At 44.3% G+C, this 24,287-nt stretch overlaps 2 long non-coding RNA genes across 2 annotated transcripts in view; one reads left to right on the top strand and one right to left on the bottom strand.

The window, feature by feature from the left end:
- LOC106000670 overlaps positions 1–9,432 on the bottom strand; it is a 21,847-nt gene extending 12,415 nt beyond the window's left edge. Inside the window, exons 1-2 of the long non-coding RNA XR_001175801.1 lie at positions 9,369–9,432; positions 8,863–8,992 (exon numbers count right to left, since the gene is read on the bottom strand). This is a non-coding gene — a long non-coding RNA (uncharacterized LOC106000670). The remainder of the gene's footprint in view (positions 1–8,862; positions 8,993–9,368) is intronic.
- LOC106000671 overlaps positions 9,409–24,287 on the top strand; it is a 40,961-nt gene continuing 26,082 nt past the window's right edge. Inside the window, exon 1 of the long non-coding RNA XR_001175802.1 lies at positions 9,409–9,455. This is a non-coding gene — a long non-coding RNA (uncharacterized LOC106000671). The remainder of the gene's footprint in view (positions 9,456–24,287) is intronic.

A 24,287-nucleotide genomic window follows, 5' to 3' on the forward strand; every position in this document is an offset into this window, starting at 1 on the left:
TCTTTGTAGCTTTGTATGTCCCTCCCCCACAGTATAACCCCTGCTTTCACTATATTTGATGTCAGTATAACTTGTAGAGGAGATGGGGAAAAACAAGTCGTTTAAGGATACAGGTGGACCTGTTGCAACAATAAGTACAAGTTGTCATGTCGAAAACGAGCTTTACAATGTTGGTGGGGGGGGGAGGACTGGGTGGGGAGGTTGGGGGGAGGCTGGGAAGGGATGTGAAGGGTAAACAAAGGAGGAGGCAGCAATGCTTGATAAGAAATGTACACATTAACCTGCCCATGTAATTGTAAACCCTCTGTACAGTGTGTTCACAAAAAATATAAAAAATAAAAAAATAAGATAAAAAGATTGAGCAGAATACCTTGTGTACATGAGTGGAAATGTCACAATGATTCCCCCTCCACACTTTGTAACTAATGTATTGTAATAAAAAATACTCCATTAAACAACAAAAAAATACTACTCAGGGCTGGGAATGTGGCTTAGTGGTGGAGTGCTTGCCTAGCATGCAGGAAGCCCTGGGTTCGATTCCTCACTACCACATAAACAGAAAAAGCCAGAAGTGGCACTGTGGCTCAAGTGGTAAGTGCTAGCCTTGAGCAAAAAAAAAGCTCAGGGACAGGCCATGAGTCCGAGCCCCAGAAGTGGCTAAAAACAAACAAAAAAAAACAACTTGTCAGGCACCAATGGCTCAGGCCTGTAAACCTAGCTACTCAGGAGATTGTGATCTGAAGATCATGGTTCAAAGCTAGCCAGGGCAAAAAAGTCCACAAAACTCTTATCTCCAAATAACTAGCCAAAAAGCTGTAAGTAGAGAGCTGGGAAGGTGGCTCAGTGGTAGAGTGCATGCTTTGAATGCATGAGGCCCTGGGTTCAATTCCTCAGCACTACATAAGCAGAAAAAGCTGGAAATGGTGCTGTGGCTCAAATAGTAGAGTGCTAGCCTTGAGCTGAAGAGCTGAGGGACAGCATCCAGGCCCAGAGTTCATGCCCCACGACCGGCAAAAAACAAAAAGCAAAAACTGTAAGTAGAGTTGTGGTTCAGGTGGTAGGGTGCTAGTCTTGAGCAAAAAAGCTTAAGGACATTGCCCAGAACCTGAGTTCAAGACCCAGGATAGGCACACACTCACACAAAAGATATTGATCAAGCCAGGTACTGGTGCCTTACACCTGTAATCCTAGCTACTCAGGAGGCTGAGATCTGAGGATCATTGTTCAAAGCCAGCCCGGGTAGGAAAGTCCTTGAGATTCTTTTTTGTTGTTGCTGCTGGTTGTGGGGCTTGAACTCTGGGCCTGGGCGCTGTCCTTGAGCTCATTAGCTCAAGACTAGTGCTCTACCACTTGAACCACAGTGCCACTTCCGTTTTTTGGGGGGTGATTGATCAGAGATGAGTCTCATGGACATTCCTGAGTAGCTAGGATTACAGGTGTGAGCCACTGGTGCCCAGGATTCTTTTTTTTTTTTCCAGCAGCTACTGACAAACTATTAATTTTTTGTATTTTTTTGATGGGGTCTGGTTGTGGGGCCTGAACTCTGGCCTGGGCGTTGTCCCTCAGCTCTTCAGCTCAAGGCTAGCACTCTACCACTTGAGCCACAGCGCCACTTCCAGTTTTTTCTTTTTTGCTTATGTGATGCTGAGGAATCGAACCCAGGGCCTCATGCATGCAAGGCAAGCGCTCTACCACTGAGTCACCTTCCCAGCCCCTATTATTTTGTATTTTAAAGCATATTTTTCTACTGCCTTTATTAAAAATATCCTCTTCTGAGACATGTGGAGTTGATGGCAGAAAGTTCATTTTAAATATAGATTAAGTTTTGTGGTGAGGAGGTAGGATCTCAGCAATATTCTATCAACAGGATGGATTTTCCAAGTAAACAATTATCATTATAATAAAATCTCAAGTACAAATGTTGCCAACAAAGATTTAAGATAAAGCTTCCATATATTCATCTGTATCTATATATTATGTAAAATTAAAAAATCAATGTATACATATACATGTACATATATACTCACAAAACTTCAAAAGAGAGCCAAACCCTGTTATGAACAATTTGCCAGCAGAATAAACAATCTTGTCTACATTGCAAAGCTTGCCAAGTCCCATCAGAAAGCTCTTGTGGCTCAATGCAGTTCTCAGATGGTGAAAAACCACTAAAATAACCCCTTCACTCAGACTCCTGTGATTCTCTGCAGGGAGCTTTCACTGCAGTTGTCACTAGGCAAAAGCAATCCAATTTAACATATAGATACAGGAAGTGAAGGCATGCAAGTGTGTTTGCTCTCACACACATGTGCTAATGAATGTCTAACACATATATTTAAAAAATGAGCTCTTATCTTTTACTTAGTGAATATATGATTGAGAGCAAAGGTCTATTAGGATTTCAGTGGCCTTTCACCTAATAGGGTAAAAATTTCTACCAGAGATAATAGAAATATTCATTCTGGTTATATTCGTTCCAAATTTTTAAGTACACACACTATAGGACAAAATGATAATACAAAACAGTATTTTCTAATGATAGATTAGATCCATTATGAGGGTATGAAATTGATTTATAGGATTATGAGCAGTATTTCACAAAATGAAGTAGAAAACTATAACAGAAGGGGGAGGGAGAAGGAGAGGAGAGAGAGAGAGAAAGAGAAAAGAGGAGAGAGGAGGGAGAAGAGAGGAGAGTGACAGAAAGAGGGAGAAAGGGGTGTGATAAACACGAAGTGCTGTCTTTTGTGAATCCTGTGTTTTAGTGTATATATGAGTGTGTGTGTGTGTGTGTGTGTGTTGGAATGCCACCTCCACTTTGAAATGTGAATTGCAATAAGAGGAAATATTGAAAATCACCAACATAGATTCAATACAATATTCTCATGCTGGAGATGGCGAACTCCCAGAAGGCAAGATTCAAAGTATTTCATCTTTATACCCTTTACATCCCCCAAATGCCATGCACTTAGTGGAAGATCACTAAATAGTTATCAAAAATGTTGAGAGCTCCAGATGAGTATATTCAAGAGTATATTCAAGAGGATCATAAAGTCAGTAGTTTGCATTGATATAGCACTTACTACTTTTCAAAGTGCTTTCCCAGGCAAGATTCTTATCTCCAATAAACTACTCAGAAAAAGTTGGAAGTGTTCCTATGGCTCAAGTGCTAGAGCACTAGCCTTTAGCACAGAGAGGCTTAAGGACAGAGCCCAGGCCCTGAGTTCAAACCCCAGGACTGGATAAAAAAAATGAAGATATTGATCAGCCTTTTCTGTTTACTTGTGCTAATGAGTCTTAATGATATAAACAGACTGTTGGCCCTATATTAACAGATCCAGCAATACTTTCCTGTGCTTAGCTTATTGATTCCAGTGACAGTTTAGATCTTAGGACCAGCTGTGAAGCAACAGTTTGGATTTTATAGCACTGTTATTGTGACTATAAACAAGGGTTTGGGGAATATAGGTCAGTGGTAGACATTGTGCTTAGCACAAGTGAGGCCCCAGGTTCCACTCTCAGCACTAGAAAAATAGTAACTATAAATAACACTGGACATTTCTTCATGTGTCTATTGGCCATTCTTATTTTCGCTTCAGAGAAGTCTCTGTAAGTCTTTAGCGCTTACTAATCGGGCAGTTGTTTCTTTGAGGATTTGTTGTTGGGGATTTAATTTTTTGAGTTTTAAGTATATTTTAGATATGAGACCCTTGTCCCTTGTATGGTTAGTGAAGAACTTCTCCCAATCCATGGGCTTTCTATTGATTTTGCTTGCTATGTCCTTTGCAAAGGGATGCTCTGCAGTTTCATGCAAATCAAAACAACACTGAGATTCTACTTCACTCCAGTTAGAATGGCTATAATCAAGAAATCTAATAACAGATGCTGGAGGGGATGTGACTAAAAGGTAATACTACTGCATTGTTGGTGGGAATGTAAACTTGTTCAACCACTTTGAAAAGCAGTATGGAGGCTGCTCAAAAGACTACACATGGAGCTCTCCTATGACCCAGCAATCCCACTTTTAGGCATTAACCAAACCATCACAAACAAAGCCATACTAAAGCTACCAGCACAACTATGTTTATTGAAGCCATTATTCAGTAGATGAATGGATCAAGAAAATGTGATACACACACACACACACACACACACACAATGGAATTCTATGCCTCCATCAGAAAAATGACACTGCCCCCATTTGTTAGGAAATGGAAAGACTTGGAAAAAATTATATTAAGTGAAGTAAGCCAGACTCAAACAAACATAGGTCCCATTGTTTCCCTTATCTGCAATAACTAGTATATGTCTAAGACAAGCAGAAGAGATCAAAAGCTATGTACATATGACCATATAACCTGATGTTAAGCAAAATGAACCCCAAGGTAGGGACACAAGAGGTTTTATCTTCGTTGCTGCTGTTTTCAATGTACTTATAACGTACATGTGATTTTTTTTGTTTCTTTGTATGTTCTTCCCCCATGGTACAACCCCTGTTGTCACTGTATTTGATTCTGGTGTCCTGCATCTTGTATATACATTTTTGTAATTTGGGGAGGGGGAGGGAAATAACAAAATGCTGAAATAAGGATACAGGATGACCCATTGTAACAATGACATGTACAAGACAGTATGTTGAAAACAAACTTTCCAACTTTGCAGGAGTTGAGGGGGCAATTAGGGAGGTGGGGAGGAAAGGGATGATACGGGGAATAACTAAATTAACACTGGACTGAGTAGAGGTTCCTTGGTGTAGAGGTTATCACATCTGCTTTACAACATTGAACTGAGCCATGTAAATGAGTGGTTATTTTGTATTCCAAGAATATCCATGTAGCCTATGCTGGTGGGTCATGCTTATAATCCTAGATTCTATAGAGTCTGAGATTAGAGAATCCTGGTTCAAAGCCAGCCCCGGCAGCAGATTCCAAAATCTTCTATTTCTAACTAACCAATAAAAAAGTTAGACTGGTTCTAGCACCAGTGGCTCACTCCTGTAATCCTAGGTACTCAGGAGGATTGTATCTGAGGAGTACGGTTCAAAGCCATTTTGGGCAGAAAAGTCCAAGAGCCTCTTAACTCTAGCCTTGAGCAAGAAAGCCAAATGAGTACAATATTTCTGAGGTTAAGTCCTGGTACTGGCACAGGTGTGTGCACACACACACACACATACACACACATCCATATTACAATACCAGGTGCCAGTGGCTCCTGCCTATAATTGTAGCTACTTAGGAGGCTGAGATCTGAGGATGGTGATTCAAAGACATACCAGGCAGGAAAGTCCACAAGACACTTACTCTAATTAACCTCTAGAAAACTGAAAGTGATGCTCTAGCTCAAAGTGGTAGAAAGCTAACCTTAAGCAAAAAAGCTCAGGAACACTGCCCAGGCCCTGAGTTAAGGAAAAAAAAATGATTCCTGTTACAGAAACATATGCAATCCTTCCCTGTGGCTATACCCTCATTTTGTTCAGTGTCAAAGATCTTCAATAATACCTTAATCCTGTGAAACGAGATTCACCAATTTATATTGTCTAACAATACAACACCCAGTACCACTTGCCTCAAAGTGGAATTACTGTTTGTCAGTGATGAATACATTTACCAGTGAATCAAACAACAATGCCTGACAATTCAACTTTCATCTCCCGATCACCTCAGAGCTCTGACCTCAACTCCTTCTAGTCTTTCTGCTGGTATCACTCTTTTGGCCATGCCTTCACTGTATGACCTACCTGGAAGTGCAAATCCTAAATTTATCATATATCATTTATCTACTTAGTTTGCTGCATAACACATGTGACTATCAACCATGATATAAATACCTTATTGGTTGTAGTGGTATCTTATTATTGACTAGTTTCTCTGTCTCCTCTACTAGGATATTTTTTTCAGAGCTTGAACTCAGAGCTTCACATACACTGAACTGGCACTCTACCACTCAAACCATATCTCCAACTTGGCTTTTTACTGGTTATTTTGGAGATGGGATATCTCAAACTTTTCTTCCTGGTCTGGCTTCAAACCTGGATTCTGGAAATGGCGCTGTAGCTCAAGTGGTACAGTGCTCGCCTTGAGCTGAAGAGCTGAGGGACAGCGCCCAAGCCCAGAGTTCAAGCCCCACGACCGACAAAAACAAACAAAAAAACAAAACCTGGATTCTTCAACTTTCAGCCACAGAGTAGGTAGAATTACAGGCCTGAGACACTGAAGCTCAGCTTTTGTTACTTTTTTTGTATAAGACTGGAAGTTGAACTCAGTACCTAAGGATTGCTTTTGCTCATTGACTGGTACTCTATGACCTGAGCTATGCCTCCAACCCCTGAAGCTCAACTTTTAGCAAGAAATATTGTAGTTGATGCTTTGAGCTTTAATTGCATCATATGATTGCACACAAAATTTTGTTTCCCACTATTTTGCTATAAACATTGAGCTTTGGATTACAATATTCTCACTCTAACCATATTACAAAGTTTCCAATCAATATTTTACCTCAAGGTGAAGATGATAGCAAATGTCTGTAATCCAGGACTTATGAGAAGACTATGAGCCTCCAATCCAGCCTACTAAATTCTAGGCCTACTTGAATTACATAGGGAGACACTGCATTAAAACAAGAACAAAAACAATGAAACATGGTATAAATTAAATATTTTCTTTAAATATTCATCAGTTGATGGCATTGGGGTTGTTTCTTCCTTTGGGTTATATGAATATTATTGCCATAAACATTCATGTAACAAGTTTTCTTTGGATAACTGTTCTTCTGTGTTCTTGGCTGTAAACTAGTTGAACAATCACTGGATCATGTGCTAAAATCTGTTCCACTTTTTTGTGTGTGCTTGAACTGGGCTTGAATTCAGGGCCTGGGTACTGTCCCTTAGCTTTTTTGCTCAAGGCTACAGCTCTACCAATGAGACATAGCTCCACTTCTGGCTTTTTTTTTAGTAGTTTACTGGAGAGGCTGGTTTTGAACTGTGATCCTCAGAACTCAGCCTCTTAGTAGCTAGGATTACAAGTGTGAGCTACTGGTGCCTAGCTTTCTGCTCCACATTTAACTTAAGTGACAATCTGCTTTCCACAGTGTGATCATCATCTTTTATTTCCCAATAATAGGGTATGAGGATTCCAAAATTTCTCCATCATTGTTATTTTGCATTTTGTTTTCATTTTAGCAAGGTGTGAAGCGGTATTCTCTTGTGTTTTTGATCTGCATTTCTCTAATGACTAGTGATGTTGAATACTTTTTCTTTTCTTTTCTTTTCTTTTTTTTTGAGTAACTTTTCTTGCATAGAGAGAGCAAAGGATTTACAGTATGGGAGTCCCAAACCTGTGGCTGCATCCTGGTTCACCTTGACAAAGCCATTTAGCCTTTGTGGACCTCAGTTACCTGGCACAATAAATAATGGCTGAACTGTCTATCCAGAGAATGAGGATTTCCCCCCCTCCCCAATGGGTTTGACCTACTTCTAGGCTGGGAGAATAGCCATTACCCCCTACTGTGATAGAGGAGAAAAACAGGAGGAATTTAGAGGGGAGCTACTAAAGAGTCACAGCTCAAGTCTTCCATGAGCAATTCCTGGGAGGAGTTGGCAGCTCTCCATTCCCTATAGAACAATAAGCCTCCCCTACTGAGTCCTTCCCTGGGAGAAGCAGCTGGATTTTGTGAGATTTCCTGTTTTGGCTGGTTTTTGCCTTCCCCTTCCCAGCTACCTTACCCACTGCTGCCTGAATAGCAAGACAATGAATAAGGAGGGGAAAAATGGATTGCCCATTCTCACCTGAGGCCAAGGTTTGGAGCAGCACTGCCCAAAGTGGGAGCTGTGCTGAGATGGTTAAGACCAGCTGGGGATTGAGGAGTGGATGGAGGCAGGAAATTCTGTGGAGTTAGAGGTAGCTGATGTCAAGTTGTGCCATCCTGGGGTAGATGCAGAGAATGTGCATTTCCTTCTAGAGCAGATAACAGGGAGAGTGGATCTGGACCAAGGGACTTCAGTTCTTGCTTGAGACACTGCTGTATTTTGAATATTTTTTTCTTAAAAATGAATCAATTAGGCACCAGTGTCTCACAACTGTAATCCTAGCTACTCAGAAAGCTGAGATCTGAGGATTGTGGTTTGAAGCCAGTTGGGGAAGTGAAGTCCCTGCAATTCTTACTTCCAATTAACCACCAAAAGCTGGATGTGGAACTGTGACTCAAGTGGTAGAGCACTAGCCTTGAGAAAGAAATCTCAGGGACAGCAGTCAGGCCTTCAGTTCAAGCCCCCCCCCCCAACAAAAAGCCAGAAATAGAGTTTTGGCTAAAATGATAGAGCACTAACATTGAGTGAAAAAGCCAAGCAAGAATGAGACCCTCAGTTTAAGTTCCAGGACAGATGTAGAAGACAAAAAAAAAAATCAATGACTGCATCAACAATGGAAATAAATAGGGTCAACAAAGCTGGGAATAGTGGTGAATGCCTGTAATTCAGCATTCAGAAGGATGAAGCAATACAAGGAGAGTTCAAGGCTAGCCTTGACTACTTAGGAAGACTCTGTCCCAGTAAAACAAAGAAAAGGCTCAACCAAAATATCTTTGAGATCAATGGTTTAGGAACCAAATAACTGGCAGGTTACACAGGGCTTAGGAAGGTCCTTACTCAGCTGTTATTTGCAAGTCTCTTCCTCACACCCTTTTTAGGAAGTACGGTTTGAATTGGTTCATGCCCTAGTTTAAGACTCCTGTGTGCTGCCTTCGTGGTTTATCTTTGTGTCCTTGTATCAGCAGTGTGTCCATGTTCCAAAGGAGATATATGTTTTAACCGGAAGGACTGTGTTCAGGCAAGGGAAACTGAGTCCCTCGGCCTCAACAATACACACCCACCTCGGCATTGTGGGAGCCCCCTTTGGCAGCCGCTGGCAGACAATAGAAGGAGTATAAATAGTTTACTGGCAAAGAGCAGGAAGGCACACAGCTGCAGGAGCGGAGCGCGTGCACTTGGGGAGTCCGCTTCCTAGGCAGGGAACAATTAAAGACTTTAGTAATTTCGGGGATACACCTCATGAGCTTAGAATAAAGTCGTTTGAAAATGTACTTACTATCTTCCCGCGCTCCCTGTGGTCTTACCGAACAGTGAATGGCAAACTTACTGGTTTTAGTGTCCCCTCTGACACTATTAGCGCTCTTGCCAGCAAGGGCCTTACTAACAAAGTAAATAGATTCTGCAAAGCAGTTAGGAAGAGGTGTTTCCCATCGGACTTTCCCTAAGCGCACCTTGCCCCGCCCACCAAGCACCCAGGATTCCCACGCCTCCCCTGGGCGGAGCCAGCGCTTCACAGAGCCAGCTTTCTCTCACCATTCCCCACTTTCGCAATTCTTTCCGCCCTCACCCTCAATTCATGTTGGGCCGACTCTCAGGTGGTAGCTGTACGCCGGGAACCTAAGCTAGAGCTGCAGGACATTATGGCTCCTGCTAGGTGAGTCCTTTGCTGTTTTCCTTCCTTTTCCTTTTCTTGGCGCGGAGGACCCAGGACCGGGAGTGGGGGTGGGGCTGGAGCCTTCACATCCGTGCAACGTGTGGGCAGCCCCTGCCTGCGGTGCAATTTTGCACAATGGTGGCTGCAACCGAACCTTCACCGACTTCTGGAACTCATTGTTAACAGAAACTGGGGGGGGGCGGGGAGTGTCTGCCACGCATCCAGGGAGGGTCTTTTGTTTGTGGAAGTTGAGGGTGTGTGTGCGTGTGTGCGCGCGCGCGCGCAGAGAGCCTTGTGCACTTCCCCAACCTTAGGCCTGGAAGCATTTCCCTGTGACCTGTGGGCGCATGCGTTTGGGTTCCTCATCTTTAAGGCGCATGCGTGTGGGTTCCTCTCACAGATTCTCCCCATCCCACACGTACACACGGTCTAGAGTGAGTCCTGTGTTGGGTTCGGGCCGACATAATGGTGACTAAACCGTTTGGCCTCCGAGTGCATTGTGGCTTGGGCTCCCTCGAACCTACCATAAGGAAGGAAAGTCTCCTTTAGGGAATATTTATGAGCCAAAAAGTAATACAGCTCCACTTGCGTGTATGCATTAACCTAAATAAAAGACAAGCCCTCAAATATTCATTTTCCTACAGGTTTGGAAAGTACGAGGATCAGGAATTATCATCATTATTATTAATGTATTATTTTGCATGTTACTGAACTACACAGTCCCACGATATAATAGTTAATGAAAGCTTTTAAATAAGTACTTTTGTGTATCAGATTATGAAAGTTAGGGGTAATAATACAAAAACATGTCTAAGTCCAACAAGTTGTATGTACACAAAAAAAATTCCCAAAGGGAACAAAACACTGGTTATTTCTAGACAATAGTGTGTGTTTCTGTGTGTGTTCCATTGTGTGCTTGTTTCTTGTTACTCATACTGATGGTAATGTTTGGCATTAACAGTATTTAAAAACATAGTCTGAAGACAAAATATTTTCACAATTGTTGTTTTCTGATTTTTAAAACATGGAATTTCATGTATTTATATTTATGTTTTTTCACGATTGTGTTTGCACTTGGGTTTAGTGCTTGCTAGACTAGTGCTCTAACACTTAAGCCATGCATCCAGCTTTGCTTTTTGTTCATTTTTCCCAGTCCTGGGGTTTGAACTCAGGGCTTGGGAACTGTTTGTGAGCTTCTTTTGCACAAGGCTAGCACTCTACCACTTGAATCACAGCACCGCTTCCAGCATTTTCTGTTTATGTGGTACTGAGGAATCGAACCCAGGGCTTCATGCATGCTAGGCAAGCACTCTACCACTAAGCCACATTCCCAATCCTTCCTCATTGTTTTGAGCAAGAGGCTCAGAGACTTTTCTCCCTGACCTGGCTTCCAACCCAGAACCTCCAGATTTCAATCTCCTGAGTAGCTATGATTATAGTTATCAGCTACCAGAGCACAGCTTTCCATGTGTTTGTTGGTGGATTTTGAGTAAAAAACAAAACACAAAAACACCAAAAAATGAATAAATACGCACACTAACTGGGCACCAGTGGCTTGCACCTATTATCCTAGCTTCTCAGGAGGCTGAGATCTGAGGACCATGCTTCGAACCCAGCTTAATCTGGAAAGTCTGTGAGACTCTTAGCTCAAGGCTCAAGGCCTTCAGCAAAAGAAACTCAGGGACAGGGCTCAGACCTTGAATTCAAGCCCCAGGACCAGCAAAAAAAAAAAAAAAAAACAGGTAGACTTTCTTTTCCCTGAAGTGATAAAGGAATAAGCCAATGCTTTCTATTGTGTATTGTACACTTAATTCTTAGATCCCTATACATCCAGTAAATGATATTCTTTGCAAAATATTTTCATGAAACATTGGACAGATTCACCTATGTTGAAATATATATATATATATATATACATATATATGTATAATATATACACACACATACCCTGGTTTATTTTGTGAGGCATGCAATGAGAAGAATTTTGTAGATAATTACAGGTTTTAAGTCTCATGGACTTTCTTGACTAAGCTTGCTTTGAACCACTATCCTCAGATCTCAGCCTCCTGAGTAGCTAGGATTACAGGTAAGAGACACCTGTGCTCACCTCCAAGGCTATCTTTATCCCCAGCTGATTTGAGAGACTGCCTGGTCATGTGTATGTGTTCATATGTGTGTATGCTCATACATGCATGCATTCACGTGTATGTCTATCTGTTCGTCCATCCTGGGGCCTGAACTGAGGACTCTTGCTTAGATTTTTGGCTCAAGTCTAGTGTTCTGCCACATGAAACATACTTCAACTTCTAGCTTTTGGCTAGTTTATTAGAGATAAGAGGAGCCTTGAATTTGCCTGGGCTGGCATTGAACCTTGATCCTCAGATCTCAGAATCCTAAGTAGTTAGGATTACAGGTGTGAGACACCATACTTGCCTGGTCATATATTAAATTTTTGTGAAATTTTAGCTCTATTATTAGATGTTGTATTCTGTAATACATTTTCTTTTTTTTTTTTTTCTGGCCAGTCCTAAGGCTTGAACTTAGGGCCTGGTCCCTGTCCCTGAGCCTCTTTGTGCTCAAGGCTAGTGCTCTACCACTTGATCCAAACCACCACTTCCAGCTTTTTCTGAGTAGTTTATTGGAGATAAGAGTCTCACAGACTTTTCTGCTTGGGCTGGCTTTGAACCATGATCCTCAGATCTCAGCCTTTTGAGTAGTTAGGATTATAGGCATGAGCCACCAGCACCTGGTTTATAATATATTTTCATATGTGATCAATTCAAATCTTGTTTTTCTGTAAAACCAAACTTTTTTTTTCTTTTTTGTAATTGTCAAGGTGACAGAGGGGTTTCGGTTACATAAGTAAGGTAATGAGTACATTTCTTGTTAACCCCTTCCCTCAATTTTCCTACTTTTCCCTCCTCAAAATCTTTTTTTAAATAAATAGCTATTTCACTGCAATGTCTCTCCTGGACATTCCTCTTATTTCCCCTTTTGAGAAATGGAATTGCATTTGAAATTAAGTTTCATTTAATTTTAGATCAGGAGAGATTAGGCTGGCATCTTTATGAGTTGCCTCTTTGTTATTGCTAGTGATGGAACCAGCCCTGTGGACACGTCATAGAGTATACTTGTATATAGTCAGCACTCCCACCCTAGGTTTGCTTTTTAATAAGGAATATGTAGTAATGGCTGGGGATATAGCTCAGTAGTTGAGTGCTTGCTTAACATGTACAAGGCCCTGGGTTCCCTAATCCTATAAAACTTTCATTCCTTCAAGAACTAAAAAGTATTCCTTGTGTAGATATCTGATAATTAGATTACTCCTAAGCACATGACCTTTCAAAATTGGCATTTTATTCACGTGTGGGAATTATGCTGTAATTATATTCATAAAGGCCTTGATAGTCAAGAATATCACTAAGTTTTTAGGTGTAGTAAATGGTATACTTTGCAAAATGTTTTCATCAAACATTGGATAGGTTATAGCTCATGTTGAAATATATAAGATGTTCTAGACCTGCATAGTTTAAAGTTGGAGGAAAAGCCAGAAATCAGTTTTCCAGAATATTGTTTTCTTTGCATGTAAAAGATTATAAAGCTCAGACCTCAAAAGTCATTAGTATTTTGTCACTTCATTGGAAGGGTGAAATCCCTCATATAGTCCCTTTTTAACATATGATCCTAACATCTGGGAAGTTAATGGTGAGTGGGGAAAATGTAGACTAAAGCCTTCTCAATTCTTTTTCTTCGTACCTGTCCTTAGGTTTAAACTTAGAACCTGGGCTCTCTCCCTGAGCTTCTTAAGGCCACTTGAATCACAGCTCCACTTGTTGCTTTTTGGTAGTTTATTGGAGATAAAAGTCTCACAGACTTTCCTGTCCTGTCTGCCTTCGAACTGCGATCCTCAGATGTCAGCCCTCCTAGTAGCTAGGATTACAGGTATGCGCTACCTGCACCTGGTGCCCTCGATTATTAAAGACAACTCTATGGTATATAGTGTCTTGTGGTACTACAAAAGGGTTGTGAGAGATTGCTCTCATTATGTCAATAGGACAAGAAGAAAGAATAAATTATTGCCTTGGGGTCCTGGTTACTTACCCCAATAAGCAAAATAAATTTCAAGTCCAAGGTGAATAACAAGTACAAAACCAAATGGACAACAGAATTTGACTGGGAGAATACAGAAAATGAAACAGTTCACTTAAGGATGACTAAGGAGGTATCCCACTTTATATTACCTAGTGAAATAGGATTATAATGAAAATGTAGCTTGAAATATATATTTGTCTAAGAACTTAGAATCTAACATTAATGCACCAGTACATCATTTCCTTGGAAAGCTTACTAAAATCAGAGAAATAACACATTTTAAAAACATAAATGAGCCGGGTACTGATTGCTCATGGTACTCAGGAGGCTGAGATCTGAGGATCATGGTTCAAAGCCAGCCCAGGCAGAAAAGTCCATGAGATTCTTATCTCCAAATAATAATTCCCAAACTGGAAATGGAGCTGTGAGTCAAAGTGCTAGAGCACTAGCCTTGAGGGGGGAAAAAACCCAGGAACAGCACCCAAGCCCATAGTTCAAGCCCCATGACCAAAAACAAAAAAAAAAGACCAAAAAATACCCCATAGATGATGTTAACAAAAATAGTAAATTGCTCAGCATTTGGCTGAGGATCCTAGTCCTAGCAGGAACAGGAAGCGGCGTGGCCTTCCTGACATTGAAGCCCTGTGTGGAAGAGAATCCCCTGTGAAAGCCTGGTAGTTGCTCTGCCATCTCTCCAGGTTCTTCTGTTTTTAGCATATGTTGGGCCCAAATGTTCCCATGGCTTATGCCCCCACCCCATCCCTATCCCTACATTTAACAATGGTAGGTCAGTGGAGAATATATCTGGAAACTTATCCCTTCTGAGCCCCCTTGCCCATGACTTGATAAAAGCAACACTGAGACTTTAGGGAGTGGCCCCTGCACAGGTGCCACCAACTGAATGCTTGAGGCAGTGCACTTAGGGTTTTGCCTGGGTGATTGGGTGGTGGTTCCTTATAGGCCTCACCAGGTACACTTGACTGGGAATATCTAGATGATGACATCATTGGACCTTCTCCCAGGGGAAAGCATCTTTAGTGAATATGAAAATGGGTGGGATGTGGCAGGTCTGAGTTCATGTGGTCAGTCCAGGGACTGGCAGACAGCTTCTTGTGCCCAGTGCTCTGCATTGAAATTAGATGTGTTGGTGGATGGGTGCCAAATTCCAAAGTCCAGTAGTGAACCTGCACCTGAAGCGTAGCTTGTCAGAGAAACCTCACTGGGTTTTTATTCAACCCAGGTTGAACTTCAGGTCACTTGAAGGGCTGGGGTGGTGAGGGAGGTAAGGGCACAGTATTTGTGGCACTAGTTGTCCCAGTTCATGTGGAAAATCAGACTTTGTTCTAGAGAAATGCTTCTCATGCTGGGAGCTAGTTTCTCATGCCATTCAGGAGGCTGAGATCTGAGGATTGTGGTTCAAAGCCAGCCCAGGCAGGAAAGTCCATGAGACTCTCTCTTAATCTCCAATAAACCACCAGAAAACTGGAAGTGGCACTGTGGCTCAAGTGGTAGAATGCTAACCTTGAACTGGAATAGCTGAGGGACAGTGCCCAGGTGCAGAGTTCAAGCCCCACAAAAAAAAGGAAGGAAGGGAGGGAGGGAGGGAGGGAAGAAGGGAGGGAAGGGAAGGGAAGGAAAGAAGGAAGGAGGAAGAAGGAAAGGAAGAAAGAAAGAAGGAAGGAAAGAAAGAAAGGCCTCTCAGTCTGCTAGGAATTCTCCCACAGCCTTCCATCAACCCATGTCCTCTGGAGGAAGCAGGTGAGAAGCTCTTGAGGGTCTTGAGGGAAAAAGAAAGATAGGCAAGGCCAGAAGCCAGTAGCTCACACCTGTAATCCTAGCTACTCAGGAAGCTGAGATCTGAGGATCACAGTTCAAAGCCAGCCTGGGCAAGAAAGTTCCTGAGACTTGGCTGGGAAGGTGGCTCAGTGGTAGAGCGCTTGCCTTGCATGCCTGAGGCCCTGGGTTTCATTCCTCAGCACCACATAAGCAGAAAAAAAAAGCCGGAAGTGGCACTGCGACTCAAATGGTAAAGTGCTAGCCTTGAGCTGAAGAGCTGAGGGACAGCGCCCAGGCCCAGAGTTCAGGCCCCACAACCGGAAAAAATAAAAATAAACATAAATAAAAAAAGTAAGTTCCTGAGACTCTTACGTTCAATAAACTACTCAGACAAAGCCAGAAGTGGTGCTGTAGCTCAAGTGGTAGAGCACTAGCCTTGAAAGAAAAAACTTAGGGACAGTGCCCAGGCCCTGAGTTCAACACACACACACACACACACACACACACACACACACACACACACACACACATGCCCAGGCCCTGAGTTCAACACACACACACACACACACACACACACACACACACACACACAGATATGCTAAAGGTTGTGAGAGGATGAGGAAAAGAAATGACAAGCCGGGCGCTGGTGGCTCACGCCTGTAATCCTAGCTACTCAGGAGGCTGAGATCTGAGGATCTTGGTTCAAAGCCAGCCCGGGCAGGAGACACCGTGAGACTCCTATCTCCAATAAACCACCAGAAAACCGGAAGTGGCACTGTAGCTCAAGTGGTAGAGCGCTCGCCTTGAGCTGAAGAGCTGAGGGACAGCGCCCAGGCCCAGAGTTCAAGCCCCACAACCGACAAAAAAAAAAAAGAAATGACAATTAACATAAGCATCCAGGATAGAAAGAGACACAAACAGCAGGAGAGAGAGAGAGAGAGAAAGAGAGAGAGAGAGAGAGAGAGAGAGCGCTGGAGCTGGAAAGGCGACCAGTTTGTATATGCACCTATGTGGTTTTGGACGGTTGGAGGAAGAGACTTCTAGACTTACATTGCAGGGTAGACAAAGTTTTATATCTGGGTAATTCTAAACAGACATTTTGGGGTGCAAACCTATCTGGGGCAGGACAGGAGTGTCTGAGGGGGTACTGTGTTTCTTGTTTTGACTCTGTTGTCTGCATAACAGAGAACCCAATTGTCTGACTTTTTTTTTTTGCCTGTCCTGGGGCTTGATCTTTGGGCCTGGATGCTATCCTTGAGCTCCTTTTGCTCAAGGCTAGTGTTCTTATCACTTGAGCCACAGCTTCACTTCTGGTTGTAAGATTAATTGGAAATAAGAGTCTCTTGGACTTTCCTGCCCTGCCCTGCTTCACTTTCCTACTCTGCCCTTTCTGCACTGTGATCCTCATATTTCAGCCTCCAGAGTAGCTAGGATTATAGGTGTGAGCCATCAGTGTCCTGCTTCTGACTTTCTTCCATCGTGCCAGTCATGGGGTTTGAACTCAGGGCCTGAGCACTATCCCTAAGCTTTTGTGTTCAAGACTAATGTTATACCACTTTGAGCCACAGTGTCGTTTTCATGTTTTGATAGTTAATTGGAACTTTTCTGCCTGGGCTGGGTTTGAACTGCAATCTTTAGATCTCAGATTACAGGCATGAGCCATGGATGCCTGGACCAGCCTTTTTTCCCCCCCAAAACATAAATTGGAGATCCTCTGCTTGGTTATATGTCTCAGTACAAGGAAAGTGGACAGGATTGTTCAGGTCCACATGACCAGAGGTCTCACTGAGCACTGATATGTGCTCAAGAGCACCAAAATGCTTCTCCCTTACTTGTTCAAAATCAGGCTATGACCTATAACATGGGTATTGTTACAGGCATCCAGAGCTTTGAGAGATTACTACCCAATCTGCACCTTCATCTGGGACTTGGGGGACAGTTTTGAACCAGTCTAGGTCATGTGTGAGCCTGTCTTCTGGCACCTAGCTGCCCCTCTTGGTGACCTACCTATCCCTGCCCACCCTGCATTTGGATTTCAGGCAGGGAGTGGTGACTGCATGTGCTAGGGCTGCTCCCTGGAGACAGGAACAGAGTTCAGGCACTGCAGATTCAGCTCTTACTGGTGGCCTCTGCTGCAATGCATAGCCAGTGGCCATGATGTAGTAAGAATCCTGAGGAAGGTCCAAGTCAGAATTGGTCCAGGTGGGCAGAAAGTGGGGTTGGCCCTAATCTTATACCCATTTGGTCCATCCTTATTCTCTGAGAGCTGCACAAAATGTAGGTTAGAGCTTTGGGTGGGGTGGGACATCTAGAGGGGAATTGTTCCCTTTTTCTCTCTTAGGCAGGTAGAAAGAGGGCCTTGCAGAGTGAAGTCCCTCCTTTGGTTCTGTGTACCCAGGCTGTGCAGCCCAGAACCCAAGGGACTAAGCAGCCATATTGAAATCCTAGTAGAAAAGATTGAGTAGTTTTTGCTTTGCAAAAGGCAGTGGGTACATGTGATGGGGCAGGGCAGGCTGGCATTCCTGGTACAACAATGACATCAAGTGGATTCCAAAATGGAATCCACCAGCACTTCCTAGAGTTCTCTTAGCTCTGAAAATGGCATGCACTGGCATTGGAGACTTAGGACTGGCAAGACAAAGGAGGGTGATTCTGGAGGGTTCATTGAGGCATGTAGGGAGTACTTATTAGAACCAACAGGTATTTACCTGGTCTATGCAAAGCTCACATATAGAAGAAAAGCCCAGGAGGCCAGCTATGGTGATTGGCAGGCATGTACAGGAAGCACAATGGCAATCATGTCTGTGAGAGTCATGAATGTTTTGGGGCTCTGCCCTCACATGTATAGTTGGCCTGCAATCCCATTTCTTCTGAGGAGACTGTCAGCTAGGAACCAAGCCAGTACCCTGGACCCACTAGGGTCCCTGCTGCATTCAGCCCCATCTTTCCAACCCATGACACACTTGGCGACCCTGACCACCAGCACATCTTCTATGCTTCCTCTGGTTGCCCTGGTGTCCCATCTTGGACATCTCCCCCCAACGTTCTTGCCTGTCCTCCCTGTCCTTTGTCCTTCCTCTCACATCTTGTGCTTAATACAGGGAGAAAGATGACCCTCCAGGATCTCCAGCCAGATTTGAGTTCTGTGGGTCCAGGCTCTTCAACAGGGAGAACCTAAGTGGGTGAGCAGCCATTTTGTAGTGCCAAGAAAAGGTTGGCATTTTTTGCTCTGCAAAGGGCAGAAGTACATCAGGCGATTTGGTAGGCTGCCATTCCTGATACAACATTGCCATCAAGCGGATTCTGAAACTCAATCAACCAGTACTTTTCGTGAGTGGTCTTATAACTTGAAGGGGCATGGGTGCGCACAAGAGATTTTGAGGACCCACAGAACAAAGGAGTGTGACACCTGGAGTTGTATAGAGAGACACTGGCAAGCTGCCCAAGCTTTGCCTGGTCTGTACAGGGTCAGAGGCTGGAGATGAGCTTCAAGAAGCCAGCCATAGTGTCTGCAAGGCACTGGAAGCACAGATTTCCTGTAGTCAGATGGTGGCCATGTGGGGAAGAGATTGCTGACAGTGTCTACAGAGCTCTCAGTGTTTCCTGTCTCCACATCCACTGGGACAGTTGGCCTTCATCCCCCTTCTTCTGGGGAAACTAGCAGATCCTAGCTAAGTTGCACCCTGGACCAAGGAGGGTGCCTACTACACACAGCTCTATTACTTTCAGGAACTCATGACTAGCGTGGCTTCACTGACTAGTGGCACATCTTCTTGGCACCTTGATTTTGCTGCATCCCATCCAGGAGATGTTTTATGTTGTTCCTGAGTGCAGTCGGGAAGGGGTTGTCTGTGAGCTTTTTTTATTCACCTCAAGGCTAGATTTCTCCCATTTCAACCACACCTCCACTTCTGGTTTTTTGTTTGTTCATTCAAGAGTCTCAGACTTTCCCACTCAGTCTGCCTTCCAACTGCAGTCCTCAGATCTCAGCCTCCTGAGTAGCTAGGATTCTAGCTGTGAGTTACTAGTGAGGGGTTGTTTTTGGTTTGGTTTTTACCTTCTTTTCTGCTGGAGCAATACTGGGAATGCTGTAGCACAAAAGCCTGAGGAGTGCTGGAAAGTGAGTCCAGTATTCCCAGCCTGTGGAATGATCTTGTTCCATTCTGTGGGGTTATCTTTGGGCAGGAGATCTATGTCCTGTGTCTGGCCATGAAGATACATGAGTATCCAGGAGGACCCATGTGTGGAAGAGAGTCCCCTGCAAAAGCCTGGTACTTGCTCTACCATCTCCATGTTCTCAAGCTTTTAGAATATGCCAGGCCTGAATGCTTCCCTACCTCTGCCTCCACCCTCACTTCCATCTCTTCTCGCAGCAAAGAGACTGAATTTGGAGACTTGTCCATTCTGGGTCCCCTTGTCCATAGTATAAAGATGGCAACATGGAGCCATCCTAGGGAGTGGCCACCACACAGGTGCTGCCAACTGAATAACTGAGTCAATAAACTCAGGGTTTGAGCTGGAGGGTAAAGTGGCTTGTTCCTTGTAGGCCTCAACAAGTGCTGTCACCTGGGAATATCAGACCTTCCCAGGCAGACCAGCATTTATGGGGAAGTGTAAGGTCATAGAGCTCAGGCTGTTAGTCCAGGGACTGCCAGGCAGCATCTTGTGCCTAGCACCCTATGCTGGGTGGGTGAGAGCCAAAGTTCCAACATCAAGTGGTAAAGCTCCTGCAGCCTGCTTTTTGTCAAAGGAGCCTCATTGAATATTTGACCCAAACCAGGTAGACCTTTAGGTCTCTTGAAGTCTAGGATGGGGAGGGAGTTGGGTACAGTAGCTGTGATGCTGATTATAGGGGGTTCGTTCAGATACTGGACCTGTGTTATTCTGGGGAAATGTTTCCAGTTTGTTAGGAATTGTCCAATAGATTTCCCTTGCCTATGTCCTAGTTTGGGAGAGTTGGGAAAGGTTTTTTGAGGTTATTGAAGAAACAAGAGTATTATGCAGCTTTGTAAGGGGATCAGGAAGAGAAATGGAATTCTACATAAATAAGACATGTATGTGTGCACACATACACACAGCAGGACACAGTGAGATGGAGACAGAGAAGGAGGTAGGCTATGTGAGTGTACACCATGTCTGTTTTGGATAGTTGGGGGGATGATCCTAGACCTGTGGACTTTGGAGAAGGGGTGCAGGATACACAGACAAATGAGGTTTTGTTTCTGTGTAATACCAAGAGGACAATTTGAGTCCAAATCAGGCATGGGGATGGGGTGGAGTGGCTGAAGGGGTAATGTGTTTCTTGTTTTCACTTGTCTCTAGAGCAGAGTTGCTTGCTTTTACAGTGTAAATAGATGATCCTCCCATCTGTTTTCTGTTTCAGCACCAGGAAAGTAACCAGAATTGTACAGATCTGCCTGACCATTTGTCATACTCCGCCATGATCTGTGGGCAAGAGCACCAAAGGGCTTTGGCCTTGGCCTTGTCTGTTCATGGTTGGGCCATGGCCTATAACATAGAGTTGTCACAAGTATTCAGAGCTCTGTGTGATTTTTTTTTCATTCTGTCTTCCCCCTAAGGCTTCAGGTATGATACACTTGGGATGATGCTGAGCCAGGCTAGCTAGGCAAGGTGTCAAGTGTCTTGTATCACCTGGCTGCCTCTGTGTGATCTTTGTCAATGCTCAGCTTTGTGCTCAGATTTTGGGTAGGGAGGGGGGACTGCATATGCTAGGGTTACTCCCTGTGGACAAGAGTAGGGGTCAGGCACTGCAGCTTCAAGCCACTTTGCTCCCACTGGTGGCCTTTCTGCAATCCTGAGCCACTGGCCATTATGCACACTAAAGATTCCAGAGAGAAGGCCCAAGTCAGAATTGCTCTAGGTGGGCAGACAACCTGAGTTGGCTGTAACATGGTGCCCATTTTATCTATTCTTCCTCTCTGAGATTTGCCTAAACACAAAGACAGGGAAAGGGTGATTTAGAGACCTAGACCTAGGTGGGGCGGGACACCTAGAGGGGGGAGCTGTTTCCCTCTTGTGCTAAAGGCAGGTAGAAAGAAGACCCTTTAGAGTCCCTGATCGGCAGGGCAGAGCCTAAGTCATACGAGCAGCCATTTTGTATTGCTAGCAGTAAAGGTAAAGGTTGGTGTTTTTTTTGTTCTGCAAAGGGCGGAGGGAGTATAGCAGGGGCAGGGCAGCTGGGCATTCCTGGTACAACACCGCCACCAAGCGGATTTAGAAACAGGATTCACCAGCACTTTCCCTGTGCGCTCTCAGAATTAGAAGGGGCCGCACATGCGCACAGGGAACTCAGAGACCCACTGGACAGATACCGGCGCCCTGGAGGGTTTTGGGGTCCTGGGAAGCGCATGGAGATCCCTTGGCACAGCTGACCCGTGTCTGCCTGGTCTTTAAAGGGTCAAGGTGGGAAGAAAGACCAGGCTGCCAGCTAGGGTGTCTCCGAGCAGGAACAGGAAGCCCTGGCTCTGTGTTGAGGTGGCTGCCATGTCAGGAAGGGATTGAGGGCAGCATCTGCGGAACCCTGTGTCTCGGGTTCTTCAGCCGCCCAATTCTTTTTTTAAATTGTTTTTTTTTTTTTGCTCCCTCCCACCGTACCTCCCTCACTTTCCTTTCTTGTGTCTGATGTAGGAAAAAAGACTGCAAGGGTCCATGGCCTGGCTGGGTGCTATGTTACTGTGACCTGTAGCCCAGAACCCAAGGGCGTCAACAGCCATTTTGAAATCCTAATGGAAAAGGTCAGTACTTTTTTTTGCTCTGCAGAGGGTAAAGGAAGTACAACAGGAGGATAGGCTGGCATTCCTGGCACAAAACTGCCATCAAGCGGATTCTGAAATGGAATCCACCAGCACTTTCTGGTGGCCTCTCAGAACTGGAAGGGATACTCATGTGCCCTGGAGACTCTGAACCCGCAGGACAAAGGGTGCCTTTGGAGGGTCCAGGAAGCTTGTGGGTGAGCCGTTGGTAGAGATGACCTGTGTCCTACTAGGAAACAGAAAAATCAGAGATAACCCCAAGAGGGCAGCCATGGTGACTGGCCCACGGGCACAAAAAGATGGGGCTCAGTATAGGTGGCCGCCATGTCTGTGTGGAGTTGCTGACAGTGTCTGCACAGACCACAACATCTTAAGGATTTGCATTTATGGGGAAAGTTGGTCTTCATGCCCCTTTCTTAAGTGTAACAGGCATATTGTAACCAAGTGGATCCCTGCTGCACACAGCTATCCTTTCAGGAACCCATGACTAGACCAGTACTTGGAATGTAGCTGCACAAAGGCCTTAGGCATGCTGGGAATACGGTTTGGGAACATTGAGCTACCTTAGGTGCCACCAACTGATCATCTGGGTCAGTGCACTCAGGGTTTGAGCTAAAGGGTTAGGTGTTTATTCTTTGTAGGCTTTAACATGTACTGCCAAACTCGGAATATCTATGACACGACATCCTTGGGCCCTCACCTAGGAAGAACATTCTTTGTATGCACAAGGATTGTCCAGGAAGCTCCACGTCACAGAACTAAGGTGGTCAAACTAATGGCTAACAGGCAGCCTCTTGTGTCCATCAACTTGGGCTAAGCTCAGGTGGTTGTGTGGGGGCCAAAATTTGAAAGTCCAGTAGTGGAAATCCTTTTACACCATAGTTGTCTTTTGTTCTGTTTTTTTTTTGGCCAGTCCTGGGGCTTGAACTTAGGGCCTGGGCACTGTCCCTGAGCTTCTTCTGCTCAAGGCTAGCACTCTACCACTTAGCCACAGTGCCACTTCTGGCTTTTTCTGTTTATGTAGTACTGAGGAATTGACCCTAGGGCCTCATGCATGCTAGGCAAGCACTCTACCACTGAGCCACATTTCCAGCCCTGCACTATTGCTTTTTGTCAGTGGAGCCTCTGGATATTTGGCCCAACCCAGGTTGACCTCTAGGTCAGTTGAAGGACTAGGGTTGGGGAGGGAGGTAGAGGCATAGTGCAATAGTTGTGGCTCTGTTTTTCTGGTTCTGTCAGACATTGTACCTGTGTTAACACATTCTGGAGAAATGCCTCTCAGTCTATTAGGATTTCTCCCATAGCCTTCCCTTGCCTGTGTCTTAGTTTGTAGTGAGTTTTCAAGGGGCTTTTGCTGAGAATAAAAATATATTATGCAGGGTTGTAAGGGGATGAGCAAGAGAAATGGAAATTGACATTAAACACTTAGAAGAGAGACAGAGACACACACCAAGCAGAACCAAGAAACAGACAGACACAGACAAGGCAAAGAAAGAAATAAGGAGGTAGTGTATGTGTGTACCCATGTCTATTTTGGACAGTTGGAGGAAGATACTCTTGAGGCCTGAGCAGCCTGGGATATGTATGCAGAGTGTACACACAAATGAAGTTTTGTTTTGGGGGCAAGCCTGAACAGACATTTAGGAGTCCAAATCTGGCTGCAGTAGTTCAGGAGTGGCTCATGGCATTTTATATTTCTTTTTTCTTTTTTGGAAGTCAGCTCAAGGCAAGCACTCTGCCACTTGAGCCACAGTACCACTTCCGGTTTTCTGGTGGTTAATTGGAGATAAGAATCTCACGGACTTTCCTGCCTGGGCTGGCTTTGAACCACGATCCTCAATCTCAGCCTCATGAGTAGCTAGGATCACAGGCATGAGCCACCAGTGCCCAGCTTTATACTGTGTTTCTTGTTTAGACTTAGTATTATCTCCAGAGCTGAGGCCTTCACAGCTTGTCTGCTTTTACAGCATAACTTGGGAATCCTCCCATCTGTCATGTGTTTCAGCACCAGGAAGGTGGCCAGGATTATACCAGCCTACCTGATCATTTGTCACAACCAGCCATGATCTGTGGGCAAAAGCACCAAAGGGCTTTGGCCTTGCCTGTCCAACATCTGGCTCCATCCTACAGCACTGAGTCTCATAAGCATCTGGAACTTTGCGTGATTTTCATCCCATCTTTCCCCAAGACT

This window comes from Dipodomys ordii, unplaced genomic scaffold (genome assembly GCF_000151885.1).
Source record: "Dipodomys ordii isolate 6190 unplaced genomic scaffold, Dord_2.0 Scaffold233, whole genome shotgun sequence".
Taxonomy (NCBI): Eukaryota; Metazoa; Chordata; class Mammalia; order Rodentia; family Heteromyidae; genus Dipodomys; species Dipodomys ordii.